This window comes from Chiloscyllium plagiosum, chromosome 16 (assembly GCF_004010195.1).
Source record: "Chiloscyllium plagiosum isolate BGI_BamShark_2017 chromosome 16, ASM401019v2, whole genome shotgun sequence".
NCBI lineage: Eukaryota > Metazoa > Chordata > Chondrichthyes > Orectolobiformes > Hemiscylliidae > Chiloscyllium > Chiloscyllium plagiosum.
The window spans coordinates 37099029-37105462 of record NC_057725.1 but is presented as its reverse complement, the minus strand read 5'-3'; the positions used below and the strand labels follow the sequence as shown (position 1 = coordinate 37105462).

Below are 6434 nucleotides of genomic sequence, written 5' to 3'. Positions count from 1 at the left end.
CACTGTACCATGCTAAGGAATAACCCTTCTCTATCTCCTCCACTGCCCGCCCACCCACTCCCCCCCCCCAACCATGATTCTCATCTTTAATAAAACCCCTACATCTGATTTTGAAGAAATGTCATTAGAAGTAAATCACTGAACCTAGAACAGTGCAAGGAACACATTTTGGCAATAAATCACATTCTGTCATGATCTCACTGAGTAGCACAGCAGGGTCAACAGTCCATTCCAATCAGTGTTCCAACTGACATACTTACTAGATGCATTTAAGTCAAGCATTTAGTGGAATAAAAAACTAATACTATGAATAACTTAAAAGCATGGATAATTTGAATAAATATCTTTATTTGAATATATTCTACATAACCTCCAAGTAATTACTGCATATTTACAAGTCTTAAGAGGCACTTCACATTTTTCAAATATTCTGCTGGGGAACCAGGTCAGATTTGAAATATGTTGCAATTCATTCCAGCCTTTCCATGGAGGTGTTCTCAAAAACTCGACAGCCCAATTCACTCATGTCCAATATAGTGGTCTCTGGAATATAATGTTAATCAGGGCATTAATTTAGATAGCATTAAACATAAGCAAAACCAAACACACATTGTTGGAACAGCATCAACAGACAATATCAGGCATGTTTATGCAAAATATCTACATAACCTCAAGACAACATTACAAGTTTGAAAAATCTACTTATTTAAAATCAACTTCAGCAACTTGAACTGGCAGCAATTTTTGCTGTTAAAGGTATTTCATCACAAATACCATAATCATAATATAAGGATTAAAATGATCAATAAAGACAGCATTTTAAATTTTCAGAAGACAAAGTTAGCAAGGAAAATTAATACCATAAAAAGTACACAAGTGCAGAGTTGAATTAATGGGCAAAAATCTTGCCAAGTGTAAAGCTATTCACTTCAGCACAGAGAATAAAAAATATTACTGAGTAGAAAATGACCCCAGAATTCAGATGCAGAGATTGAGTGTTCTGGCTTATGTCAAAGTTATGGGCAGGTACAGCAAGCAGATAAGGTTAACAACACTTTCCTTTATTAAAAGGAGGAATTGAAGTTAGGAGGCTAGGCAAGATAGGCTGGACATGTTTCTACTGGAGTTAGAATGAGGGGTGCCCCGATTGAAGTCACGTCTACCCAGATCTCAAGGTGCACTTGAAATGGATGACTGACTGAGAATGAGAACTCATTCTTGAATTCAGGAAGGGGACGAGAGAGATTTTTAAAAAAACTTGTTCTTCAACTTTGGAACTCAAATCCATGGGAGAGCAGGTCATTTTTCTTTTCACAAAAAGACAGATTAAGCGAATTTATCATTGTTAAGTGGGAAAATGAATTAGAGGAGCCACACACTTACTGACTAGTGGTGTTTGAGGGGCTAATTATCTGGCTGTATGAATTTGCATCTGTGACAGAGACATTCATGCAATGCATGACATGCAGTGACTGTAATTACGTGCTTCATCCCTACCCCAGGGTAATCAGTCATTGCTATAAAGCAATCTCAAAGTCATTAAGACCATCACAAGTATAAACATCATTTTAACCATGGACCAGATAAGGTCAGTGCTGAGAATGCTAGACTATGTAATGTACACTTCTAGATAAGCACCTAAGTAGATTAGGCACCCTTTGGAGACTTCGGAATATTTTTTTTAAAAATCAGCATTGCAATCTCTGCAGAAATCAGAGGCAAACTAACTCGACAACAGCACAAAACCCTAAATAACCACCAACATTTAAGCAGAGCTAAGTCATCATCCATGAAATAACTATAGAATGAAAACTGACACACTGAATTGTGCCTACCTGATGAAAATACATTGGAGCTTGCCATTGCTTTATTTTTTAAAAACAGACTTGCCAGGAGAAAAGGAAGCACACTATTGAAAATGTCAAACTTGGTCTTGAAAGCAAAGTTAATATGTTCACCACCTGCAGCACTTGATATGGTTTCATGGGTTCACAAGCGATCCATAACAAGGTAGTGCAGACAACAGTTTTGTGCACATTGCTGGCTTGTATTTCTTCTTGCATTTTCATAATTCAGTTGAGCACACCAGGTGTAGTGATTCATGGTGTGCTTCTCACAGGATCTAGTCTTATCTAGAAATAAGCATGTTAAAAAGTAAGTGCCTATCAATGATTAGAACTACTTTTGAATAGATATCAGTCTGCAGAAACAATTCAGATGTTATTACATAAAATTAACTCATAATAAATTGAATGCTGCAAAGAATAAGTGGCTTACTGCAGTCCATCATGACAAGTACTTGCAGAGATCTACATCAGCCTTATTCAACCAAAAGTATAAATCAGGGATGTGAAAAAGACCGAGGCTGTAGTCAGAATTGCTGTTCCCTCAGTATTCAGAAATACTTTTCACAATAGATGGATATAAAATTGGCTGTACAGTAGGAGTAGGGTGGTGAAGGGTTGTTTTATGGACTGGAGGCCTGTGACCAGCAGGGTTCCACAGGGATCAGTATTGGGTCCAGTTTTCTGTCATTTTTATACAAAATGATTTGGATGAGAATAAAGGAGACCTTGTTATAAGTTTCTTGATGACACGAAAATTGATGTTAAGATTAAAAAAAAGGAGATTTGATTGATGGATCAGTGGGCTGAGAGGCAGATGGAGTTTAATTTAGATAAATGCGAAGTATTGCATTTTGGCAAGACAAACAAGGGCATGACACATACAATTGAATTGTAGGTCCCTGGGAGTGTTGTTGAAGAGATACCAAGGATTTGGGTGCTTAATGCTTCAACATGTGGATCACAGGTAAACAGGCAGTGTTTCACATGCTTATCTTCATTGCTCAAACATTTGAAAATGCATTGGGATGCCATAGAGGTTATACCAGACTTTGACAAGGCTTTTTCTGGAGGACTGTGTCCAAGCCTGGTCACCCTGCTGTAGGAAGGGTATTACTAAATTGGATAGGGTTCAGAAAAGATTTACTAACATGTTTGCCAGGAATGGAGAGCTTGAATTACAAGGATAGGCCAGGACTGCTTTTTCAACTGGAAAATGAGGTTGATGGGTGACTTGACATTTACAATAAAAGGTCTGAGGTGCACAGATAAGGTGAACACCAGAGGTCTTTTCTCCAAGGTGGGGGTAATTTAAAACTAGGGAGAGTTAAAACTAGGGGCATATTTTAAGGGTGACAGCAGAAAAATTAAGTGGACGTGAGGGACAACCTTTTCATAAAAAATACATTGGGTTAGTGTGCAGAATGAACCACACAAGGTACAGTTACGTGTAAAAGACATTGGGATAAGTACACAAATAGGAATTAAGAGGGATACAAGCCAAAAGCAGGCAGATGGGACTAGTTTAGTTTGGGAACATGGTGAGCAGCTGTGGCTCAGCGGTTAACACTGCTGCCTCTCAGCACCAGGGATCTGGGTTCGATTCCAGCCTCAGGCGACTGTCGAGTTTGCATTCTCCCGGTGTCTGTCTGGGTTTCCTCAAAGTGCTCTAGATTCCTCCCACAATCACATAGATGTGGTTAGGTGAACTGGCATTCTAAATTCTGGATTAGTGGTGCTGGAAGAGCACAGCAATTCAGGCAGCATCCGAGGACAGGCAAAATCGACGTTTCGGGCAAAAGCCCGATGAAGGGCTTTTGCCCGAAACGTCGATTTTGCCTGTCCTCGGATGCTGCCTGAATTGCTGTGCTCTTCCAGCACCACTAATCCAGAATCTGGTTTCCAGCATCTGCAGTCATTGTTTTTACCTGGCATTCTAAATTGCCCAGTGTTCATGGATGGTCAGGTGCATTAGTCAAGGGTAACTGTAGAGTCACAGGGTAGAGAAATAGGGTTTGGGTGGGATACTCTTTTGGAGGGTCAGTGTGGACTTGTTGGGCTGAAGGGCCTGCTTCCATGCTGTGTGTCTACCTGATATCCTATGTTACTCAACATTGTATCCCTCCAAAAATTGGAGGAGGAAAAGCGAAGTTAGGTCACCACTTTGTACAATACCTAGTTTCAGTCCACCAAAAACACCCATGGTTACCAGTCACTAATTCTTTAAATCATCTGGCAGACTGGTTAGCAAGGTTAGATCTTATGGAAGACAGGAGAACCAGCCATTTGGATACAGAACTGGCTCAAAGCTAGAAGACAGTGGTGGAGGGTTGTTTTTCAGACTGGAGGCCTGCAGCCAATGGTGTGCCACAAGGATTGGTGCTGGGTCCACTACTTTTCATCATTTTATATAAATGATTTGGATGTAAGCACAAGTGGCATGTTTAGTAAGTTTGCAGATGATGCCAAAATTGGCAGTGTAGGTGACAGCGAAGAAGGTTACCTCAGATTACAACAGGATTTTGATCAGATGGGCCAATGGGCTGAGAAGTGGCAGATGGAGTTTAACTCAGATAAATGTGAGGTGCTGCATTTTGGGAAAGCGAATCCTAGCAGGACTTAATACACTTAATGGTAAGGCCCTCATGGGCATTGCTGAGCAAAGACCTTGGAGTGCAGGTTCATAGCTCCTTGAAAGTGGTGTCACAGGTGGATAGGATAGCGAAGGTAGTGTTTGGTATGCTTTTCTTTATTGGTCAGAGTATAGAGTACAGGAGTTAGGAGGGCATGTTGCAGCTGTACAGGACATTGGTTAGGGTACTTTTGGAATATTGTGTGCAATTCTGGTCTCCCCCATCAGGAGGATATTGTGAAACTTGAAAGGGTTCAGAAAAGATCTACAAGGATGTTGCCAGGGTTAGAGGATTTGAGCTACAGGGAGAGGTTGAATAGACTGGGGCTGTTTTCCCTGGAGCACGGAAGCTGAGAGGTGACCTTATGGAGGTTTATAAAATCATAAAGTGCATAGACAGGTAAATAGACAGTCTTTTCCCTGGGGCAGGGGAATCCAGGACTAGAGGGCATAGTTTAGGGTGAGAGGGGAATGATATAAAAGGGACCTAAGAGGCAACCTTTTCACACAGAAGGTGGTGCATGTATGGAATGGGCTGCCAGAGAGGCGAGTACAATAGCGACGTTTAAAAGGCATCTGGATGGGTGTATGAATGGGAAGGGTTTGGAGGGATATGGTTTGGGTGCTGGTAGGTGGGACTAGATTGGGTTGGGATATCTGGCTGGCAAGGATAAGTTGATTCCGTGCTACACATTTCTATGACTATATTGATCTAATGAAGATCAATAAGTTTTTTAGAAACATCACCAATCATAGGCCTTCATTTTAGTACTTAACTACCATTCCATATGAAAAAACTGAAACCAACATTCTTATTCTAAAAGCTGAGACAAACAATTCAGATTTTTTCCCCAATAAAAATTTCAGTTACATCACACTAAGCTTTTGCGATAGATGTGTCTTATGATTTTATACTCCACAACCACATGAAGGAGCAGCACTCCAAAGTTAGTGCTTCCAAATAAACCTGTTGGACCATAACCTGGTGTTCTTTGATTTTTCACCATACCTTTTGCACACCTCACTCAAAACTTAAGCATGGAAATACTACACATTTGGTTTTCACAAGACTTTTCTAAAATTTCCTGGCTAATTGGCAGGATTTTCCTGATAGAGGATCAAATGGAAACAAAGTTGCAACTGGGTGAGCAAATACAGTACTCAGTATACAAATCAAATATAAATATTTGTTCTATTATTTTAAAAACATTTCCATTACAACAGCATTAAGATTGGACATTACCAAAACCGACAAACTTAAGACAATAGCATGACTCAAAATGGCAACGTTACTTTTTTTAAAAATATATTTGATTAACTAGTTTCAATACTTTTCCAACGTCGATTTTGCAAGTTTAACCTGATTAAATCCTGAGCAGTAATCAGCAATGCCTTAAGGCAGTCTCATCACAGAAGGCTATGAAGACCATCGTGAGTTAAACATCATTTTCTGCTCAGTAAATCATTAATCTCAGATCCTTCTGGTTTTATAAAGCGAGTGCACGTGGCTGTTAGTGTCGATTAAGCAGGACATTACAGAGAATTATCAATCTGCTAAAGAGTAAACCATCAGAAAGCTCCAGCGGACTGTCTCAGAGACCTACCGCCCACTCGCTCCAGACTCGGGTCATCCTTCAGCCGGAGCCCCGGCACCGCCAGCTCCACATTTCCACCCGGGATCTGAAAACGGGATTTCAAAGAGAGAAAAGTTCAAACGGGAGCCCTCTGGGCCCGGGGAGGGTCCCGGGGAATAAGGGGGAGGGGGATTGAGCCGGGCGGGGCCTTTCCCGGGAGATCACCGCCATCCGGACCATGTGGGGCGGATACAGGAGCCGACTCCCCGCCGCTACCCCAGCAGCTCCTTCCAGAACCTTCCCCAGAGAAAGACAGAGGCCGATAGCTACTTCCGGAGCACTATTTATTGCCACGGCGACCGGAAATCGCGGGCACGTGACCCC

At 41.3% G+C, this 6434-nt stretch overlaps 1 long non-coding RNA gene and 1 other non-coding gene across 2 annotated transcripts; both read right to left on the bottom strand.

The window, feature by feature from the left end:
- Positions 1-328: 328 nt before the first annotated feature.
- On the bottom strand, positions 329-6380 carry LOC122557796. Its single transcript, XR_006313936.1, has 3 exons — positions 6081-6380; positions 1836-2132; positions 329-543 (listed from the first exon to the last, which is right to left on the bottom strand). It is a non-coding gene; the product is annotated as an uncharacterized LOC122557796 (long non-coding RNA).
- Positions 5849-5928, bottom strand: LOC122558147. The gene has a single exon (XR_006314048.1). It is a non-coding gene; the product is annotated as a small nucleolar RNA SNORD35 (small nucleolar RNA).
- Positions 6381-6434: the final 54 nt, after the last annotated feature.